The following is a 14,038-nucleotide window of genomic DNA, read 5'->3' as shown; positions in this document are numbered from 1 at the left end:
GTGAGGCCTACACAACACACACCGGAGTGGAACGGGGGACAGACCAAGTGACAATCGTGACACGTCCTCCGGGGTGTGCAGGAGGGCCACCCCAGAATACGAGGGACTCGTGTAAGAAGCGGATGGAATTCATGACAAAAGCTAAAAGGAGGGAAACGATAAGATCCTCCCATAGACACACAGAAATCACTTGATGAAACTCATTATCCATTCGTGATTTTCAAACAACTCTCAGCGATTAAGAATAGAGGTAACTGTCCACACCTGATAAAAGTTCTCCATTTAAGAGCCACTAACACACACACCCACTAGACGTGCCTGACGTTCACAGCTCTTCCCAGCAGCCGCCCGTGGGGAGCAGCGCGGCTGAGCGTCCCGAGTCCTCTGGACGCGGCCTACGGCAGAAAGTCAGCACCCCTGGGGGGCTCGTGACTGGCCAGACGCTCCAGGACACCAACGCTCCAGGAGGCCTGGCCTCCCCCGAGGGGCCCCAACACTGCCAGGTGGCCTCTTCCCACCTCCCCACTCCCCCTGCACCCCTGCAGCACCCAAGGGTCCCTTTCCAAGGGGACCCTTCTCCCTCCTCCCTGGGGATAGAATATCAGCTTCCACACCCCCTTCTCTGGTCTCCAGGCTGTTCCAGTCTCCACTCTGCTTCTCGAGGGCTCTGACGGTCCCAGCAAGCCCTTCTCATTCCAGAAACTTCCATACCTCCCTCCCGACAGGACCCCCTCGACAGGACCCACCCACCCGCTCAGACCTCTCCCTCCCGTCTTCCGTCCCATACCCCACAGATGTGCTCTCGACAAGTTTCCGGTGACGAGGACAGCGCCAACGCCCCCAATCTCCAAGGCCACTGCCCACCCTGCAGCCCAGCTGACCCCTGTCATGTGGCCCCTGACACGGGGGAAGCAGCAGGTCATGGAGACCGACTCCAGCCCGACACTGCAGAAGGGCCAGGCCGCGCTCCCCACACCCTCAGGCTCACCCCGGGTGCCGGGGGCATCTGCGCCTGCGAGAAGAGGCCCTGCCTTCCTGTCCACTCACCTCGGATCACTGCCCACCCCGTCTGCCCTGCTCCCGCCCCCGCCCCTGACTCCACAGCATGTTTGAGGGGTCTTCCCTGCACCGCTGCCCTTGTATTACACCTACGTTATCCCTTTTCGTCCTCTAGGGAAATGCACTGGGTTTGTTTTGCAGCATAAACGCATTTACTAATCACAATCTGGAATTCTTTACTGAATGTAATTAAGGAGAAAGCCCTACAACCCTAACCACCCAACATTTACTGCTGTTCCTAGTGTAACAGTGCACTTCCCTCCAATACTTCTAACACACACACACCCTCATTCTCACTCAAATGCATCCTCAGACCCTTGTGACGCACGAATAAAATGCGAGAATGCGCTAGCACTCAGCACGGGGCACACACAGTCCGGGGTCTCCGACTGCGGCCATGGCCACATGTGACCGGGGGGCCCCCTCGGCCCCTCCCAGAGGCGCTGGCCTCAGCCAGTCCCATCCCCTTCCCCTCAGGACCCCCGGAGAAAGAACTGCCTCCCCACACAAGCCCACCCCGGTCATGCGTCCCGCCATTCACATTATCTTATGAGAACCTTAACATTTTCTATTTATTTGGGGGTTAGTGTTGCTAAGTTATACTTTCCTAGGAAACGGGTCATCAAATTTATTGGCAAAGAATTGCTCACAGTAGCCTGTAAACTCATTAAACAGCTGCACCACGGAACGTCTGACAAATAACAACAGCACGTACTTTAAAGGACCGCCTGGGCCCTGACTCTGGAAGCTGTGTGAACGGGGCAGGCCGCCGTCCTGAGACTCGCCGAGCGGCCGCATGGACGGCGCATGGACGGTGGCTCACTCCTTCTGTCTGAGCGGCGCCTGCCCTGACGCCCGGCCCCTCGCCCACAGCGGGCAACCTGCCTGCATCCCTCGGGGCTGTGGGGACGAGGCTGCCGCGAGGCGCTGTGGCCGCGGCTCTGTGCAGGCGGCCGTTCCGGGGACACGCCCACTGTGGAGGCCACCTGTGCCCGGAGGGCCGTTCTCCCAGCCTCGCACCAACACCACAGCCTCCGCGCCCTTCTGCGCCCGTGGCCCCGCCCTGGATGATGCCGCGGCTCCTGTCCGGACGGCCCCCTCAACCACGGCGCCGCCGATCCCTTCTCCACAGAGAAGCCTGAGCAGCCTTAGAAGCACAAACCAGACACACACCCCTGAATAAACCAACCGAAGGAACCCGACTGCTGACAAGGGGTGCCCTCCCTCCACGTTCCGCCCTGACCACGTCGGTGTCCGCGACGGCGCCTGTCCAAGTCGGCTCCATTCCCCTTGGCCTTGCCCACCCCTCAGCTGTGTACGTGCTGCTCCCTGGCAGCCTGACACTGCATCCTCAGGGCGGCCACCAGAGACCCCAAGACTCCCGGAGAGGCCACCCAAGCCCCAGTCCTAACCCGCTCGCTGTCCTGTCCCCACGCTGTCACCACCCTCGGTGTCTGTGCCGGCGCCCCCGGCAGGGCCGAGCCTGTGTCCTCAGCACGGGGCACCACGTCCAGCAGGGCGCCCGCCCCAGAGCCGGTGCCCAGGAAGTAAGACCTGTCCAGTCAGCCGGCACCCAAGCACTCTGGGAAACCTTCTCCTCCTCCTTTCACCAAACTGCCGGCCTCTGCTCCCCGCCGACACCCTCTTCTCAAGACCAGCCGCTCTGCGCGGACGCTGTGCTCAGCTCCGCCCCCGACTGCACCCCGGCGAGCTGGACAGGCCACCCCGGTGCCCCGGGCGGGTGCACGAGAGGAGCCCCGCTCTGCCGGGCCCCCCGAGGCCCTTTGCCCGGCCGAGCCGGCCCCACGGCCTCACTGCTCTCCCTGCGGCCCCGGCGGCCTCACTCACCAGGCGAGCCCACACCCATGACGGTGCCTGGCACACAGTGGGTTGCGGGACTCACACTCTGGTAGCAGCGCTGAGTCTGAGCAAGGCCTGAAAGGTGGACGGCCCCGCAGGGCTCTATGCTCACACCTGCCCTGCTCCCGTGCCGTCCACGCCGGGCCACACTGACCCCAACACGGCTCGAGGGGTCCCCGGTGAGAAATCCTGCAAAGGCTCAGGGAAAGCTTTGGCCTCCGGTGGCCCACGAGGCCCCAAGGCCACCTTCCTCCACGACGGCCACGGTGGACCCCCTTGGGGGTCTAGAACATTCTAAGTGCAGTCCCTCCTCGGGGTCCTCGCATTACTGTACTCTCTGCTGGGACGTTCTCTCTCCGACGGTCACCCCCAACAAGCCTCTGCTCCAGTGCCACCTCCCTAGCGAGCTTTCTGAGGCCACCCTGTTTAAGGTCCATGCCCACCGGCACAGGACTCTGAGCTACCACCCCCCACACCTGTAACTTACTGATTCTGTATCACCCACCTCCCTAGACTACAGAGTCAGCCATGTGACCAGCACCACTGAAAATTCAACAGGACTGTATGATAACGTTGAGAAAATCCTGGGACCTCCCTGGTGGTCCAGCGGGTACGACTCCGCACTCCCAATGCAGGGGGCCCGGGTTCGATCCCTGGTCAGGGAACTAGATCCCGCGTGCCACAACTACGAGTTCGCGTGCTGCAACGAAAGATCCCACGTGCTGCAACAAAGACCAAGCGCAGCCAAATAAATAAATAAATATATTTTTCTAAGTTGAGAAAATCTTTCCAAAGGGTAGAAAAGACAGGAAAGAGAAGGGATGCAACATCCAACTAACAGGTGTTTCAGAAAAAGAAAACAGAAGGGCCTTGACGTCCAGTCTCACGCTTTACTTCTCAGGCTGGGTAATGAGTACCCGTGTGTTCCTGTGTCATCCACCATGCTCGTTTACAGGCAGTATTTCATGACTTGGAAAAAGTGATTCGAGTATTTCCCCAGCTGGAAGAATCAGACGGCAAGGGACCAAGTGCCGACCCATATCCAAACAGGTCCCCGCGTCTGAAGCCATCAAGGGCGCCAGGAAGGATCCTAAAGGTTCCGGGGAAAGGAGGTGCCCCACGCAGGGCAGGAGTCAGCCAGCACCAGACTCTTCACCTGCAACACTGAACTCCACGGGGCAAAGCGGTGACTCTTTCCAAGGTCCAAAGACAGACAACTTTAAGGTAGATTCTACATCCAGCCGAACTACCGACCAAGTGCGAACTTTCAGAGGTCTCAGGAAACGCGCTCAAACACTGCTTCAAAAAACGCCCTTGAGCACGTGTTACGTGCCAACAGGCGCTCGCATGTCAGCACAGGTGCAGTGATGAGCAGGCTGGGCCGCTCTGACTGGGACCGAGTACAACCACGTGGAGGGACGTCCCAACTTTGACCCCGGGGGGCAGGGCACTGTGCAGACAGGGCGAGGGACCCCGCACGCCCAGCACCAGCCCTCTAGACAGGACAGGGGTGAAGACAGGGGGCCAAGGAGGGTGCGGGATCAGGCCCAGCCCTCGAGAACCTGGGCCAGGACAGTAACGTCAGACAAAGTGAGGCCGAAGGGAAGGTGCAGTTAGAACGTAGCCTGAAACAGACTGTATTTGCATAATCACATAGATTTCCCACTCAGATCCAAGCTTTGGAGAACCATGAAAAATGCCACGGAAGGACTGGGGGACCCCAAGTTTCCACTGGCAGGCAGCTGGCTGCAGACGCTACTCCACAGCAGACACGGGGCCCCTTCATGAAAAAACCACGGGCAGAACCACAGACCTGGGCCGGGATCCCCACAGGGTCTCAGAACTGCGCGGCAACTCGACTCCTTGTCACCCCCCTACTTCCCGCGTCTGAACTAGGACAGCTGCACCTGCTGGCATGTCTGCCCTGTGGTGCTATGGGGCGGGCCCAGCGCCCACCTCGCTGGTTCACAGCTGCACCAGACAGGTGATCCAGGGGATGAGGCTCCGCGGAACCTTGGAAGGGAGGGGCAAGTGTGGTTTGCATTTGGGGGATATGAAATTTAGGGGGGCCAGAGGGGAGACTATGGTAGGCAGAATTCTGAGAGGCCCCAGGATTCTGGGTCCCGGTGTACACACACCTCTGGCCTTACTATCCCACATACTGCTGTAAAGGGGTTTTTGAAGATGTAATCGAGGTCTCAAATCAGCTGACCTTAACACAGGGCGGGTATCCAGTGGCCTGACCAAATTGCATGGTCTTTCAAAGCAGAGTTTTCTCCAGCTGGTGGCAGAAGAGAAGGTCAGAGGGATGAGCCCTGCTGACCTGGCAGAAAGCAACATGGTCTGTCAGCTGCCCATGGCCCCCTGGGCAAAAAACGGGGGTGCCTCTAGGAGCTGAGGGCAGTCCCCAGCGGTGAGTCCCAGACAAGAGCTGCAGCTTGGCCCACACACTGACTTCAGCCTCTGAGGCCCTGAGCAGAAGAGTCAGCCACACCCGGCTGCACTCCTGACCGTGGAACTGTGACTAATAACTGGGTGTCCTCTTAAGCCACTAAGTTTGTGGCAATTTGCTTTCCAGCAACAGAAAACGAAGACAATAGTGTTTAGAGAAATGGACGATGCTGGCAGAAGTCCCAAGCACGTAAAATACAGAGTCACCACCAACTCTGGAAATATTCTCACTAGGCAAGTGTTCTCCCAATTCTAGAGACCAGAATCAGGTTAACAAACACATGGAAGCAGCGGGAGTCCCCTGGTATGGACTGAATTGTGCCCCCAAAATTCATGTGTTGAAGCCCTAACCCCCATCTCCAAACATGGGGCCTTTGGGAGGTTGAGATTCAGGACAGTGGGGCCAGGATGGGATTGGTGCCCTGAGAGGAAGGGCTCAGCAGGCTCCCTGTGTGCCTGTGAGGACACAGTAAGAAGGTGCGTCTGCAGGCCAGGATGCGGGTCCTCACCAGGAACCAAACCCACTTGGTAGTACCCTGAGCTTGGACCCCAGCCTCCAGGACTGTGAGAAATAAATGCCTGCTGTTTAAACCACCCTGTGAAGGACTTCCCTGGTGGCCCAGTGGTTAAGAATCCGTCTGCCAATGCAGGGGACATGGGTTTGAGCCCTGGTCTGAGAAGATCCCACATTCCATGGAGCAACTAAGCCCGTGCGCCGCCAACTACTGAGCCTGTGCTCTAGAGCCCACGAGCCATGACTACTGAGCCTGCGCTCTAGAGCCCACGTGCCACAACTACTGAGCCTGTGTGCCGCAACTACTGAGCCCGTGCGCCACAACTACTGAGCCCGTGAGCCACAACTACTGAGCCCACGAGCCACAACTACTGAGCCCATGCACCACAACTACTGAGCCTGCGCTCTAGAGCCCGTGCGCCACAACTACTGAGCCCATGCACCACAACTACTGAAGCCCGCGCATAGCAACCAAGAGCCAATGCAGCCAAAAATAAATAAATTAATTAAAACAACAGAAACCAGCCCACGACGCTCTATCCCGCAGCCACGCTGAGGCACGCTCTCCGGGCCCCTTCAGTGAAACGCCAGGGAAACCCGTCTGCCTCCAGCAGCTCCCAGCTCCAGCGTGCAGAAGGCGGTTTCTCTGCAATAGCAGAAGCCCTATTTCCTGTAACAAGTTCAAAAAATTTCTACCCACTAAACCTTTTACATATATATATATATTTTTTTAATAAATTTATTTATTTATGTTTGGCTGTGCTGGGTCTTCATTGCTGTGCGCGGGCTTTCTCTAGTTGTGGTGAGTGGGGGCTACTCTTTGTTGTGGTGCGCAGGCTTCTCATTGCAGTGGCTTCTCTTGTTGCGGAACACGGGCTCTAGGCACGTGGGCTTCAGTAGTTGTGGCACGCGGGCTCTTGAGCACAGGCTCAGTAGTTGTGGTGCACAGTCTCAGAAGATGTGGTGCACAGGCTCAGTAGTTGTGGCACGCGGGCTCTAGAGCGCAGGCTCTGTAGTTGTGGCACACGGGCTTAGTTGCTCCGTGGCATGTGGGACTTTCCCGAACCAGGGCTCGAACGCGTGTCCCCTGCATTGGCAGGCGGATTCTTAACCACTGCGCCACCAGGGAAGCCCTAAACCTTTTATAAAGTCTGCTAAGAGCAACAAATTGGACTGGAGTGGGACTCACCACCATGTGCCCGCAAGAAGGGATGCAGCGGCTCCAGGACGCCTCCCCGTCAGACACACATGGAGGCGGCTGATGGATTCACCCTCTTGCAAGAGCGAGGGCAGCTCTCCAGCACGAAGGCACGACTCCCCTGGGCTCCCCAACAGTCTCTGCTCCCTGGGGACTCAGCCCAGCCCACAGGGCCCTGGGAACCGAGGCACAAGAAGTGTGACCAGCAGCGCTGGCCGAGCAGTGCCACAACCTGACGGCACGGCACGAAGCACAACAGCGCCTGAGAAGCCAGCTCAACCCAGAGCCTGGCCCAGCCTCCGGCTCACCCCCTGTAGTCCACAGAGTCAACAGGACAACAGACGAAGGTGGACGACACCGTAAGTGAAGAATCAGAAAAACTCAGATGTGACAGATGGCCTGGGAAAGTCGATGCTGTATGGGGAAAGTGGGGAGCCTGAAATGAAAGACACTACGGGGGGCATGACCCCCAGTGCCCCACGGGGAACTGCGGCTGGTTCAGGGAAAACGCCCTGGAAGACACTGTTGAGACAACCGGGGAGAGTTGAAAGTAGACAGGAAATTAGCCAGTATGTGGATAAGTGTCTACTTCTCAGGTGTGGTCATGACATTACCGTCGTGTGCAGACCATCCTCTTACTAGGACCTCCGTGCTCTGAATTACCTACGGAACATGGCAGCTGGTTTGCAGCTCCTTTCAGATGATTCAACGATAAATATGTATTTAAAAAAAGAGATAAGCAAAACATAAGTAACTGCTGGATCTAGGGGAAGGCAGAAGAGTGCTCATTGGCTAATTCTTCCGGTTTTTCTCCACTGTGTTTTTTTTCTCAAACACTTCAGTAAAAAAGAGTAAATTACTTGAGAAGAAAAGAAGAGGCTAACCTCCTCTGCTCCTCACTACCTGTGACCGTGCCCTGTGCCTGCATGTCCTCGCCAGGTACGTGCGGGTGAGCAGAGAGCAGCCTGGGGTGACTTTAAGGTCGAAGGTGTTGGGATTTCCCTGATGGCCCAGTGGGTAAGACCCTGCGCTCCCAATGCAGAGGTCCCGGGTTCAACCCCTGGTCAGGAAACTAGATCCCACATGCCACAACTAGAAGATTCCACATGCCGCAATTAAGACTCGGCACAGCCAAATAAATATTAAAAAAAAAAAAAGACTGAAGGTGTTAATTCACAGAACACCTTCAGAACAGGGCCACAAAAGGGAACAAGGTCAGCTTTTAGTCATTCTTCATTGAGCACCTATTACAGGCCAGGCCTGCTAAGAATCAGCAAATATAGCAGCTGACGCGACCCACACAGGTCAAGAGGTCTGTGGACAGCTTTCCACTGTTCGCTTATTTTGTGTTAAACAACTGGAATTTGCTGTTAGTGTTGCAAAGTCCAGCAAATATTGATGCATTTGCCCCCCCCAAAAAATTCCAGTTAACCTCAACTCTCTAAATTCACCTAAGCATTAGAAGTTCTCTTCAAAAAAACACCCAGTCAACCTAACAATTGGTTTTTAAGGACAATATTTTCTAGTGAGTTTTAGTTCTTCTCAATGAAGGGTTTTGCTTAATTTAATGGACAATTCTGAAGCAATGCTCCCGCCTTAACCCTCTCATCACATGTTAAGTGTTTCATTATTGTCGTCTGGGCCTTCATATAATTCAGTGCTGTAGGGAGAAACATGCAGATTAGAAAAGACAGTCTATGTTTATTTTTTAAATAAATAAATAAATAAATTTATTTATTTATTTTTGGCTGTGTTGGGTTTCTGTTGCTGCACGCAGGCTTTCTCTAGTTGCGGCGAGCAGGGGTTACTCTTCATTGATGTGCGCGGGCTTCTCGTTGCGGTGGCTTCTCTTGTTGCAGAGCACGGGCTCTAGGCACGCAGGCTTCAGTAGTTGTGGCCTGCGGGCTCCGTAGTTGTGGCTCGTGGACTCTAGAGCACAGCCTCAGTAGTTGTGGCGCACGGGCTTAGCTGCTCCACAGCATGTGGGATCTTTCCGGACCAGGGCTCGAACCCGTATCTCCTGCATTGGCAGGCAGATTCTTAACCACTGTGCCACCAAGGAAGTCCCTCTAGTTATTTTTAAAAAGTCACTTTTTAAAATTCAATGAAAAACTATCAACTTGTAGAGCTGAAGAACAGTTCCATTTTTTGACACACAATGAATTGTGCAGCATTTTTGCAATAGTGACAGCAAATATCAGAAAGGTAGTAAGAAACCATCCCCAAACCTCAACATATTTCAATAGAGAAGAAAATTACATTTTCAAATTCGATTCTGACCATTAACCAAATAAAGCTCCAATGAAGTAACAAATCCTGCCACTCAGTAGATTAAAGAGTAACAGTACAGACCAAAACAAACCTCGCTTTATAATCCAAAGCAAACAACCCAAATAAATAATTCCAATCACTGGCAAAGGGCCCTGCCTCACCCCAGCAGGGTGGAAACCTGGCAGGTCCACAGAGCAGGGTGGCAGGGGGGACACCTCCCTCCATGTGGTGACAAGTTCTCGAGGGAGCCTCCCATGCGGGCCCTGCACAGGTGCCCTTCACAGCCCTGTGCTGCAGCGCCAGCCCAAGTGCCACAAAGTCCAAGCACTGGAGAGGAGAAGCCACAGGGCTGAGCACAAGAGACCCTTGCACACAGGTTCCTGGAGCATCCTTCCCTACAAAGGTCAAATAAAAACATTTTGGGATCTCACATCTTAAAAACGTCTTACGAATGTCAGTTGATCATTTCTGGAGGAAAATAATTAGCAGGAATAAAATGAAGCTCTAGAAACAACTAAAATCGCTGTACTTGAAGCTTCCAAGAACTCTATATCACCGACACATACACACCTACAATTTAATTGTGTGTGGGAAGCGGGGGAGCTTATGGCTTGCTACAGCTGTTCTAAGTTAATTCCTAAAAAGCTTTCTTATTTGTAATTTCTCTCCTGTCATGCGTAAGCTCCGGTGTCATCCCATCATCACAATGGTGACATCAGAGCAACCTGTGTAACTAAAGAGACAGCTGAGCTGCTGCAACCTTGGGCTGAGCACACAGCTCCACACAATTCTGTTCATTCACCTGCAGGGCACTTCTCAGGCACAGGCCCTTCAGGAGCTAACACCACCTGATCAATGCCAGGCATTAGGATGGCCCAGGCCCACCCCGCCCAGGAAGCACACCCTTGTGCAGTTCCTCCTCCTTAAGCGTGGGCTGGGCCTGATGACTAGGTTCTAACAAGGGATATGGCAAAAGGCCTGGGATATCACTGCCAAGATTAGGTCATGAAGACCGTGGCCTCCTGCTTGCTCCCCTGTCCTGTCGCTGGCCCTTGAGCTGCCCCACAGATGTCTCCAGCCAGCAGCCTGGAAGCAAATCCTCCCCAGATGAACCTCCAGACAAGACCACAGTGCCGGCGGGCACCCTGACGGCAGCCTTGTGAGACCCTGGGCCCAGCTAAGCTGTGCCTGGACTCCTGACCCACAGACACTGTGACATAATAACTGGTATTGTTTTAAGGCACTACATTTTGGGGTAACTTGCGGGACAGTAATATATAAATAATACAACCATCCAGCACTATCACACCTTCAGAAATCCAAAAATGGGAAAATAAAGAGCCTAACCAAACCTGAATGCCCAGTTTTACAAGTCTTTTCCAAAGCTTCACAAAGCAAATTAAGTTTTTTAAAAAGCAAAGTACATGTTAAAAAAAAAACAAAAACCCACAGGGACTTCCCTGGTGGTCCAGTAGTTAAGAATCCGCCTTCCAATGCAGGGGACGCTGGTTCGATCCCTGTTGGGGAACTAAGATCCCACATGCTGCGGGGCAACTAAGCCCACATGAGCCCAAGAGCCCACAGGCCACAACTAGGCAGAAGCCCGCGCACCGCAACGAAAGATTCCGCGTGCCGCAACTAAGACCCGACGCAGCCAAATAAATTAAAAAAACAAACAAACAAAAAAACACACACACACAGAAAAAGCAAGCACTGAGTAACAAGGTCGCAAGTGTGGTTACATTTGACAAATCAAAATAGGCTGGACTATTCAGGGGCTCCATGCGCTTAAGCTTAGCTACAGTGAAATGTTACACTGAAAATGCAAAGGGGTTTCTCCTAAGTAATCAAGAAGTGAAGTTATGGCACAAAATGAAATACTGAACTGACCACTTCAAGCATCTCCCTTGGGAAGTTTAGACTCGTGCCTCACCCTAACACAGGTCGACCTTTCTGAAAGCACTCCCGCCTTTCGTCCACGCAATGAATGTGCTGCACGCCCACCCCATGCCAGGGAGCCAGTGCCTGCCTGGGCTTTCCATCCTCTCAAACTCCTCCAACATTATCCTACTGGACACACTCTGGAGCCCTTCCCCAGCCAAAGGGCAGCACTTCTCCATGCCCACTTCCAAATTAAAGGACAACACAGGCAAGATCTAAATGAAGTCTGCTTCGAAGGTTTCAGAGAAGCAAAGCTCCCATCCCAAGGTCCTTTCCTGGAGTGCAGGAGGTGCCTGATGGCTCACCTGACACGCACTGGGCCGTCTGGCTCCAAAGCCTTCCCACAGCCCACACTCCCAGCTTGGACCCCAACCCCCTGGAAATTCCTGGACACAGAAAACACCTCCAGACCTTGAGAATGGGACTCTTTTGGTGACACCACTGGAGGGAGGGCAGGACAGGAGTGGTTGAAGGTGCCTGACACTGACCACAGGGCCCAGGCAAGGAAAGGATGGCAGCCCTGGAGCAGGGGCTGGGAGAACAGGGTAGGGGACAGCTTTCTGGGTCTGGGGAGGGGCAAAGCACTGGCCTGGGGCACGGAGCCAGTGGGGACTATGAGCCCCCACCCCCACCCCCGCTTGAGTCCCCAGAGCTGGGAGGATGGGCCTCAACCCTGCCTACCCCCAGGGCCCAGCCCAGGCAGCATCTGCTGAAGGTCAGAAGGTTTGTGAGGCCCAGGTGCTCAGGGGCCTCATGGAGAGGGCTGGTTTGCACCTGTGGGGCTCAGGTGACCAGGATCCCTGATGCTCCAGAGCCTTTATAGAAGCCAGGTCCAGCTGAGTGGGCTGGGTAGCTTCTGGGCACCTCTGGAACCTGCCCCAGGGCCCAATCCCCTGGGGGTCCAGCCTGAGGTCCCGGCGCCCCTTACATACCACCCTTGGGGTCTGAGTACTTCTCAGGGACTCATTCAAGAGCCTTGGCCTCCCTGGGGACCTGACTCCAAGTTCCAGTTCTTATCACGGTTGTGGCCCTCTCTGAGCGCCAGCCTTCTTCACGGCTGCCCCAACATCCGACTCTCCTACACGACCTGCCTGGGTCATCCCTGGAGCCTGTCACAAGGCAAGAGCCCTCCACATGGCACAGTCCCAGGGTCATGGCCTCCTGGGAAAGAGGGGCTGTCCCAGGGTCCCAGAGGTGCTCACAGGATGCTTCCAGAATTCTGGTCCTACTGGGGGCCAGTCCAGGGGTCCAGACCTCCCCAGGTGACCCATCCTAACGTCCAGGCCTCCTCAGTGACTTGTCCCAGTGTCCCAGCTGTTCCTGGGTCCTGGCCCTGCTCGGTGACCTGTCTCGGGTCCAGCTCTCTCTGATTCCTGCTGAGTCTTAAGGTTCCAGCCCTCCTCCGTGACCCATAGTGAGGCTGGACCCTCCTCCATGACCCATATCAGGGTTGGGCTCTCCTAGGTGATCTGTCTCAGGGTACAGTGAGTGCTTCCTAGTCCTTTTCTTGTTGGGTCCCGGGGTCCAGCCCTCCCCGGTGACCCGTCCTGGGGTCTGGTCCTCCATGGTCCCTCCGCGGTGGCCATTCCTGGGGTCCGGTCCTCCCTGGTCTCTCCGCGGTGGCCCGTCCTGGGGTCCGGTCCTCCCTGGTCACTCCGCAGTGACCCGTCCGAAGGTCCGGTCCTCCCTGGTCCCTCCCCGTCCTGGGGTCCGGTCCTCTCTGGTCCCTCCCCGGTGACCCGTCCTGGGGTCCAGTCCTCCCTGGTCCCTCCCCGAAGACCGGTCCCGGGGTCGGGCCCTGCCCGGGGTCCCGGCCCCGCCGAACGGAGTCGGCGATCCGCAGGCCGGGCCGACGAGGGCGCAGGGGCGCGGGCCGGGGTTCGGAGCCTTCCGGGCCCGGACACGGACCGAGGCCGCGGCCTGTGTAGCGAGCGCCGCGGGCCAGGCCGGGCGGGGCGCGGACTCACTGACCTGCCGTCTCAGCTGCGGGCGAGCGGGGCGCACGCGGGGGCCGCGCCGGGAGAGGGAGGGGGCGCCGCTCCCTCCGGGTCCCCCCCAAGAGCAGGAGAAAAAAATCCGTCCGGAGTTTAAAACAAAGAGGCGGAAATGCCCGAGCAGAGCCGAGCGCAGAGTCGGGGGCGCCGCTCTTGGAGCATGCGCGTTGCGCGGACCGGCTCCCACCCGGCAGCCGGGGCAGGGGCGGGGCCTGGAGTCGGTGGGTCCCGGGGCGGGGGCCAGGGCGTGGTCAGAGGGCGCAGGCGCGTCCGGGCTGGGCTGGGCCCTGGGACCTGGAGAGGCGAGGGGGCCAGCGACGGGACCTAGGAGGGGGCGTGGTCAGAAGGTGTGGGTGGGGACAGGGGGCGGGGTCAGAGGGAGAGGGACCTAGAGAGCCCCGGGGCCGGGCTCTGCGCGGAGACCCGTGAGGGGTCGGGGAGGCGGGGCCAGAGGTGGGGCGGGGCCTCGAGGAGGTGTAGGGCGATCCCTGGCCTGGGGGCGGGGCCGAGGCGGGGACGGGGCGTGGTCGGCTGGCGCTGCGCCAGGAGGGGGAGCGGCTTGCGGAACCCTGGAACCTGCAGGCAGCTGGCGCTCCGGGACCAGGGGTTTCCTCCGAGGGAGGCGGTCTTGCTCTTGCATTCCTGTTCTTCCTGGGAACTAGCACCAGGCAAGAGCGGGGGCGCCTCAGACAGGGAACCTGCCTCCCGGGCTCCCGGACAGTAGACAACAAGGCTGACCCCACAACTCGT

The 14,038-nt window shown here is 56.7% G+C and overlaps 1 protein-coding gene across 1 annotated transcript in view; it reads right to left on the bottom strand.

The window, feature by feature from the left end:
* The window catches only part of PCGF3 (polycomb group ring finger 3), a 52,272-nt gene extending 38,883 nt beyond the window's left edge, over positions 1-13,389 (bottom strand). The window contains exon 1 of the mRNA XM_082838321.1: positions 13,266-13,389. The gene's annotated coding sequence lies outside the window, so the exon portion shown is untranslated. The remainder of the gene's footprint in view (positions 1-13,265) is intronic.
* Positions 13,390-14,038: the final 649 nt, after the last annotated feature.

The sequence above is a fragment of the Leucopleurus acutus genome (genome assembly GCF_964270905.1).
Source record: "Leucopleurus acutus genome assembly, chromosome: 4".
Classification (NCBI taxonomy): domain Eukaryota; kingdom Metazoa; phylum Chordata; class Mammalia; order Artiodactyla; family Delphinidae; genus Leucopleurus; species Leucopleurus acutus.
Note: the sequence above shows the minus strand (reverse complement) of the source record. Positions and strands in the feature narration are given on the sequence as shown.